Here is a 9,203-nt window from a genome sequence, read left to right as displayed (position 1 = left end):
AGTTCAGTTGGTTCCCTGGGAAGATGGCCAAATCTCCAGCTAAGGCTTCCCCAAATAAAATGGGGGAGTTCTTAAACCCTTGTTGGATCCAGGTCTAGTGATTTCTTTTCCCCATGTCAGGATCCTCCCATTAAAAGTGGCTGGCTCACCGGGGCCAGGTGCAGAAAGAAGAAAGGTGTCATTGAGATCCAGGGAAGTGAACCAGCTAGTTTGTACAGCTCTGAGACTTAAGGTGATATATGGCTTTGGGACTACTATTATTGTTACTGTGGTATTATTAACCACCTATAAGTCCAGGCTGGCAGTCTGGGGACTGCCCACAGGGACAACCCTTGCTTTTTCATCAGCAGCAATGGAGTGTTCTATGGTTACTGGCATTCCATCAGGACACCTGCTTTCTGAAGCCTCTGGGTATGGATTTTGATGCCCAGCTGAGCATCACGAGGGGTTGGGTACTACCTCTGTCTCATGGGGTTTCCTCCTGGGGGTGGTGAGTTTTAGCCATGCCAGGAGAATTGAGTTCTGCCCAAACAGGTAATAGGCTAGCTGGACTGACATTCACCTCATCTTGATTGAAGAAACACCACTGTGATTCTCATGGTAATATCACTTTCTATTCTTAAGGTCTCCTTAGTTCCCAGTGTCAGGCAGGCTGGCTCCCTCTGGATGAAGGTGATCTGAGCTTCCAATTTGGACAGAAGGTCTCTTCCCAGGTAGGGGGATTCAGCAGTCTGGTAAGTGTAGTCTAGTAAGTACATATAACTCATGGGATAGCCACCAAGTTGGCAGACTTGGGTTTGACAAAAAGGCCATTTGGCCTGGGAGCCAGCAGCCTCCCATGATGGTGATTTCCTTGCAGTGAATGGGGCCACTGGATGTGTCACAATAGAATGCTCTGCCCTGGAATCTAGAATGAAAGGCACTGCATCCCCCTCCACCATCACTTTGACTGTGGGCTCCTAGGGACCAACGGTCAGGGAGCTCAGATCCCCCAGTCTGAATCTTGTGTAGCCATACCAATGAGGTTTTCCTGCCGGGACTCTGCCGATACTTTCTTTTTCAGTGTGGTGGTGTTTTCTCACCTGAGTTGGCCTGGCCTCCATTTCAGTTAGGGCATCTATTTTTCCAATGGCTGAATTTCCTGCAATAAGTATATTTGTTTTTCTGTAGGGGAGGGGATACCCATGGTCAGCTTCTTGTTTTGCTGTAGTCCAGGGCATTGCATAGGGTTAGGATATCTAAGATTTGCTGGTCTGCTTATTTCCAGCTGCCTTGGTCTCCAGCAGCTGGGTGGCATTCATCCCTTCAAATGCCTCTAATTTTTGAAATTCCATCCATTTGTCTATATAGGACTGGGCCAATCACTCAAGTTAGCTGGTGCGTCTGAAAGACGGACACCAGGAGGCCTAAGAGGGCCTGCAGTTTCTGAATAAGGGGCTCTATGGTGTTTCCAGTTCAAGAGGTCAGTAGTATTGAAGAATTGATAATGGAATATAGGTGGCCCCTCTTGGACTGTGCCATCCAGGCCAAGTGGCTAAGGGCATCAAGCTTTTCAAAGGGGCATTTGCAATGCCTGAGCTTGAGCCTGCTGTGTAGGTCTGCCTGAGGCATCAAGCCACAAATGTGGGGTTTGTCTGTACTGGTTGAGGCAAGACTGATGGTGGTGGGCTTTCAGACGATGCCCCAGGCACCTCTATCTGCTGCAGAGGTGCAGTGGGGACATATAGCAGAGGTTCAGGTGCCTTTACCCTGGGGATTCTCCTGATATATATGGGTTTCTTTTCTTTCTAAGACCCTAAAGGTTTTCCAAGACCCAACACTGACCTTGTAAATTTGCACAGAAGCTCATCCATGATGGCAGGGTTAAAGCAATCAGTATCCAGGAGTCTACAAAGGGAAACTAGTCTAGGTGAACAAGCTCTCTGTCACCAGAAGGTAGACTTCCCTGGGAAGTCACCCTGGGACTGGTGAGTGCCTTCCATTGGCTGATCTATACTGAAAGTCAGCCATTCAACAAAACAGAGGGTCCAAAGAGGCCTGGGAATCGTTTCCACTCTGTAATCTCCAAAATACGCCTTTTTAAGGTTCTTAAGCATACAATCTAAGATTGTTGGTTCTGAAGGACTCTAGCCCATCTTCTTCCCTGCTTCCCTGTCATGGCAGACAAGGGAAGGTCACGTGTGTACTCTACCTGGCCTCATCTCTAAAGGCGTCTTGGCTGAAGCTGTGCCTGGTTAGAGTTTCTACTACAGGATGTGAATGACCATCATGCCAGGCAAAGTCACCATTCCATGGCCTCAGGTTAGGACCCATTCAGATTCAGTAACTTTTGGTCAAGGAGCCACAAATAGTTTCACCTTCACTCACACTTTCATACAAAAGGCTAAACCAATCCTTCCTGGCTGTGGGAGTGCCCTGAACTGGTGGCCCTCTCTAAAGAGAATCCTTGAACCGATGACTTCTTTTAGAACAAGGAGCCTACACTGGTGGCTCTCTTTAGAAAGGGCTGTGGGAAGTGATCAGGCTCTCTTTTTGTCCTGGTGGACAGAGCTGGCTGGGTCAGAGACCCCTGGGCCCTTACTTGATTCAGAAGCAGATGTGTGGGAGATGGTTGCTTTTTCAGAGCTGTGAGCATCCAGAAGGAGAACCTGAGTAGCCATCAGGTGGCACCGCCTTCTTCAAATCCAGGAACTTCACACGCTCTTGAGAGCAGAGGCCTGTACTGGTGGCTCCGATGGCAGCACAGTTGGGTTGCTGTTTCCTAGTCAGGAAACCAAAATATCGTGAGAAATGCTGGGTGGGGGGTGGAGGTGGGGTAGTGGGGGACGAGCAGCATTTGGAGAGTTGAACTCTCCAAATTTATTATGAAGGCGGGCCCAAAGGATTTCCTCCTTTGAAATCTGAGCCCCGACTTGGGCTCTGGGTTTTAGTTCTGGGTAGAGCACAGGTGTTTTCAGTTTTGATTGGCCTCAACCATTACAGTTTCTTGAAAATTACTTGAAGTGTAAAGCTCAAGCCAATTCGGGTCAAACTGGTTCTGGCAAGAGTAGGCTTTTCCTTGAGCCAGTTCTGCTAATGGAAGGTTTTTCTTATCACTATGGGATAGACTATAAGAGGCAACTCATAAAACGTTTTTACTGAGTCCTGTGAATTAACTAAAACTCCCCCAACTTTGTATCTATGTTCTTTGATCTGAGCTATTCTCAGCTACAGTCCCTTTGCCATCACCTTGTCTCCAGATAACCATATTATGTGGAAGGTAAACTGCCCCTCAATCAAACCAAGCAATGGCATCTTCTTACTGTCTTAAAGCAAACAGCCAAAACCAGGAGACCACCTTGTTCCTATTCTGTTCCAGTTATAAAATGATACCTTCTCTGGAACTCCTCCAGAGACAAAGACTGAGCTAATGGTCAACCAAGCCATTTCTTTAACTTGGATCTGTGTCCTTCTCTCCCTCCCTGCCCACATTTCTTCTTATTTAACCTGAAGTCAATGTCTATAGCTCTGAAGATGTACTGAAGTATTGTCTTCCCATGGAGGAAAGACAATATTATTTGGCATATGGAGAAGGGGTATGACTAGACTTTACTTGATACTTCTGGATTTCAGGTCTGGGGTACAAACACCTGGTTTTAGGACCCCACTGCAGTGCTGCATAGGAGACTCCCAGCACTAGAGATTGCCTTTGAATGCATTTAGAAGAAGTTTGAAGATAACACTTTGGGCTGGGTATCTCTGTATTTCCTCTGTGGCTCTCAGCCTTTGGCTCATTGCCCAGGTAGAAATAAAGCCCAAGGCCATTTTCACATGCAGTCTGTATTCTTGGGTTCTTAAGGAACCTAACAAGCCAGTGTTACACAGTCAGAGGGGCAGCAAGGAGAATACATTTAACTGTCTGGGAAACAACAACAACAACAAAAATCCTTGGCCCCTAGGGCCTACACACCTTTTCTAGTCTAGTGCTTTTGCAAACCTCTTTCTCAGGAATCCAATGGCTCCTAGCCTCCCCTTTCATAAGTTCACACCCCTGAACTTTGCATCCGTATTTTTCCCACAGTCTTGGAAGACTTCAATCCAAGGGAAGTATAGTTGGCCTTTCCCTTTGGAGCAAAGTGCCCCCAAATATTGATACCAGGAAGGGCAGGCTATATGCAGCCCAAGCTCATGCTGGCTGTCAATCAGGAGGCAAAGGCATCTTCTACAAGGGCTGCAGACTCCTTTGTCTTTGTGCTCCATGCTGCTTGCATTTCAAAGGCTTCTAGCAAATTCCCGGTGTCATTCCTGGAACCTTCACGAGTCTCCATGGTGACTAGTAAGTAGGCCCAAGGTCTTTCTTTTCTGATTTTTTTCTTTTTTCAACAGATTAGAGCTGAGGCTTGAGCTTTAACAACAACAACAACAACAACAAAAACAACAACAAAAAACACAAAAAAATCAAGCCACCAAATGCGAACTCCCCTAGCTCTTCTCTACTCTACAGAAATCCCATTCTATATAAATACATATTCTAGTCCTTACCTGCCTATGTCCAGACCATAAAAAAATCAACAAAACTCAACAAAACATGCATCTGGGTTTTGGCTTTGTTTTGTTTTGCTTTGTTTCCTTTGCAAATATTTGAAAAAGGAACCTGGTTTTCCTGATTTCCTCCATGAAAAGGCTCTGTGTGAACTGTTGCACTCTGCAACAGATACACCCAGCCCCTGGCCCAGAGTGTAATGAACTGTTTAGTCAGCCCTGGCACCCACAGAGGATGAACAGCAGTCTGTAAGTCTCCCATTGCATTTGGCAGATGTGTCCACTTATAACTCCTAGGGTTTTCCTCATACACAAATTACTTAGTGATAGGCTCCTATCCTAAGAGCTTCCTTGTTGGCCGATGGTGTAAATGTCAGAGTGTATTTACACAAACCTAGATGGTGTATGCCAGTCACTTCATAGGCCCTGTTCATGCAATGAAGAGACACAGTAAACACGAGAAGTGTGAGGAGCAGCCATTCTCACACTGTTTAGTGTGTATAATCAACCTTTTAATAAGTAGGAGAGCTGCCTAAGATTTGGGTTCACTTTCTCTGCCAATTAAAAAAAAATTAAAGGAGCATGGTGCCAGTGGCTCACACCTGTAATCCTAGCTACTCAGGAGGCTGAGATCTGAGGATCACTGTTTGAAGTCAGCTCAGGAAAGAAAAGTCCATGAGATTCTTATCTTCAATAAACCACTCAGAAAAAAACTGGAAGTGGTGCTGTGGCTCAAGTGGTAGAGCACTAGCTTTGAGCACAGAGAGTCTCGGGACAGAGTCTGGGCCCTGAGTTCAAGCCTCAGGACCAGAAAAATTAAAACATTAAAAAAAATTTAAAGGGCAGGAAAATGTTTAAAGGAGATAGAGCAGGTTCATCTGAGAGGGAAAGAACTAGCTAAATGGATTTCTTGCATGCAAGAAGGGGACCTGGGGCCTAGGGTCCAATGGAGATCTCTCAGAGGGTGGTTGTATTGGTACAAGGACTCCTCTGATATTTCCTTCTCCAAACTTTGTGCTGACTGGTTGATGGCTGTGCATGCCGGCCTTGGCTCTTTACATTGGGTACCCTCACCTCCCCCCATGGGAAGAAGAAATGCTAGGATGGGCCTCATATTATCTACCACATGTTATGTCCTCCATTTTATATTCCTATCTACTTAACAATTTCTTTTTTTTCTCTCAGGAGTGTATGCTAACCATAGAAGTGTAATGTAGTTTAATGTGTGAACCAGAAATGTAGTCTGTTAGCATCATTATTAAGTCTTATGTATGCACATAATTGTGTTGCTATATCTTGGTATGATTGGCAGCACAGGTGTATGTACATTAGCTATTGTTGCTGACAGTGAGCACTCTATTGTATTACAATGTTTTGATGGCTACAGTGTTTTTAGGTGTTGGATTCTTTTTTTTTGCCATTATCATCTTCTGGGACTCCCACCATATATGGAGTTTACCATTGACTGAATCACAGGACAATTTGGGTGCACATTAGGATCTAAATATTACCATTACCACTGTGGCCTCAAGATCCTGAGCAACAACTTCTCTAGCCATAAAAGAAATGCAAATCAAAACAACATTGGGCTTCCACCTCACCCCAGTTAGAATGGCTATAATCTAGAAATCTAATAACAACAGAAGCTGGAGGGGATGTGGACAGAAGGGAACCCTACTGCACTGTTAGTGGGAGTATAAACTTTTTTTAACCATTTTAGAAAGCAGTGTGGAGGTTCCTCAAAAGACATAGAGCTCCCCTGTGACCCAGCAATCCCACTTTTGGGCATTTACCCAAAGGATTACAAACAAGGCCATACTGAAGCTACCAGCACAACTATGTTTATCACAGCATTATTCACCATAGCTAAGATATGGAAGCAACTCATATGCCCCTCAGTAGATGAATGGATCAAGAAAATGTGATATATATATATATATATATATATATATATATATATATGTATGTATACATAATGGAATTCTATGCCTCCATCAGAAAGAATGACACCATCTCATTTGTTAAGAAATGGAAAGACTTGGAAAAATTATATTAAGTGAAGTAAACCAAGCCCAAAGAAACATAGGTTCCATGGTTTCCCTTATTTGCAATAATTCGTATATGTTTAGGACAAGCAGAGAAGGTCAAAAGCTATATACCTATGACCATATAAGATGATGCTAAGAGAAATGAAACCCAAATAGGGACACAAAAGATTTTATCTTTGTTGCAGCTGTTTTTAAAGAATGTACTTATAATGTATTATGTGATTTTTTTTTATTTCTTTTGTATGTTCTTCCTCCCATGGTATAACTCATTTTCACTGTGCCCTGTAGAGGACACTATGTTGAAAACGAACTTTACAGATTCAGGTACTGGGGGGCAGGAGTTGGGGAGGTGGGAAGGGAAGGGATGGTAAGAGCAAAACAAAGGAGGGGATAACAATGCTCAATAGGAAATGTACTCATTACCTTACTCATGTAACTGTAACCCCTTTGTACTGTATCTTTACAATAAAAAAAAAAAGAACCGGAGCAAGAATCTGGGAGATTTTTCAAATGAGATTGAACATTAAACTTTGTCAGTAGATTGACATACCCAGATTTGTATAATCTTCTGGGAGTAAAAATCCTGTATCATGTGTTTTTTCAGTGCTGTGTTGCTCAATATATAATCAAGGAAGTGAAGCTGTGGCTCAAGCCAGCCTTGAACAAAACAAAACAAGTGAGAAGCAAAGTTCTGATTTCAAGCCTCAGTACTGGCACACACAAGCAAAGCTGGGTCAAACCTGTGATCTTAGCTACTCAGAATACTGACATCTGAGAATCAAGGTTTGAAGGCAGCCAAGGCAAGGAAGTCCATGGAACTCTTATCTCTCACTGGAAAAAAGCTGGAAGTGGAGGTATGGCTCAAGTGGTAGAGCAACAGCCTTGAATAGAAAAAGTCTAATCAAGAGGCCACGCTTTCTTTAAGCCTCAGTAATATTTATTTATGTATATATATACATATATGTTATATATATAGCTACATATACAGTATGTACATATATATAAATATGCATATATGCTATACCTGTGAATGTATATTTATTCAGGAAGAACTGCTGGTTCTGTCACTCCCACCCCCAGATCAAAGTAGGACACTTGAATTTCCAGAAGTCTTCAGAGGCATTGTATTCTCCATGGGTGGCCATTACAGGCTCTGTATGCCAAAGCTTTGTAGTGGGCTGTGTGTGTGTGTGTGTGTGTGTGTGTGTGTGTGTGTGTGTGTGTGTGTGTGTGTGTGTGTGTGTGTAACCCTCTCTGTTGTATTAGTCTGAGAGGAGGCTTACTGCAAGGTTGCAGGGGTTTTCTCTCCACCCACATACCAAACTGTCCATGTCACTTCCATTTTGTCTCCTATCAGACTTTGTCTTGCCTCCAGGGTAGGCAGGAAGCCTTGCAAGTAAAGGGTACGATCTTGTTTCTAGAAGCTTCTAACAATGGAGGCTTTTCCAATGGGTTAACCTCACTCAGACTTGCTCTGCTGTTTTACATCATGATTTCTTAATTTTCCAGGAGACACAGAGCCTTTGAAAATACAATAAAAGCCCCAAACCCTCTCTCAGAAATGTGTGCACACAGGAAACATTACAGAGAAACTGAGGAGTTTGCTGGACTTCTGGGAAGAATCCTGCTTCGGGAGGCATTGACTCTTGCCTGGGAACTTTCTAGTCCTTGTTGTGGACTTCAGATGAGCCCCATTCTTCAGCTGCCAGACACAGCAGCGATAGCTGAATCCTGGCAGTGGGCCCTGTGGTAGGTCAGGCCAGGCTGAGGCCCTCACAACTTGCAGATTTACTTTCAAATCCTCAGTTCCCAGATGCTGTGCACACCAGCATGAAAGGCCTGGCTCTCTCCCCAAACTGCACTTCACACCTCTCATAAAACTCTACTTTGGAGAGGTCAAAGTCCCAATTCCAAACCTCGCAGTGCTCAGGCTCAGCATCTGGGTCTAGAAGGTCCCCAAAACAATGACTCTGAGAAAGACACAATTTGGGAGTCCTAATCTAACCTAAAGCTTAAAAAAATCACACACACTGTTCAATATTTCTACCAATTCTTTTTTTGTGTGTGTGTGCCAGCCCTATGATTTGAACTCCAGGCCTGGGCTCTCTTTCTGAGCTTCTTTTGCTCAAGGCTGGTGTTCTTCCATGTAAACCACAGCTTCATTTCCAGCTTTGTTTTGGGTAGTTAAATAGAGATGAGTCTCACAGACTTTCTGACCTGGGCTGGCTTTGAACTACAATCCTCAGATCTCAGTCTCCTGAGTTGCTAGGATTATAAGTGTGAGCCACTGGCACCTGGCACTTCTAATTATTTTTTTGGTGATGGAATAACTTTAATTCCCCTGCCCAGTGAGCTGTCTATTCATATTTCTTTCCTTGGTCTGCTATCACAAATTAATACAAACCTTGTGAGTTGAAAGAACACAGATTTATCCTCCCATGATTCTGGATGCCAGAGACTGAAAATAAACATTTTCTCTCAGAAAGTTCTAGCAGCATTTTTGGTCACCTGGTTCTCAGTGTTCCTGGGGCATGGCTCTATCACTGTATGGCTGGGTCCATCTTCACAGCGCTCCACCCTTCTTCTCTGATGTGTATATCTTTTATGGGTATCTCTTCCATGGACATTTGTCAT

This window comes from Dipodomys merriami, unplaced genomic scaffold (assembly GCF_024711535.1).
Source record: "Dipodomys merriami isolate MVZ:Mamm:240054 unplaced genomic scaffold, mDipMer1.0.p SCAF_6, whole genome shotgun sequence".
In the NCBI taxonomy this organism is placed as follows: Eukaryota; Metazoa; Chordata; class Mammalia; order Rodentia; family Heteromyidae; genus Dipodomys; species Dipodomys merriami.
The sequence above is the reverse complement of the archived record's forward strand: the minus strand, read 5'-3'. Positions refer to the sequence as shown.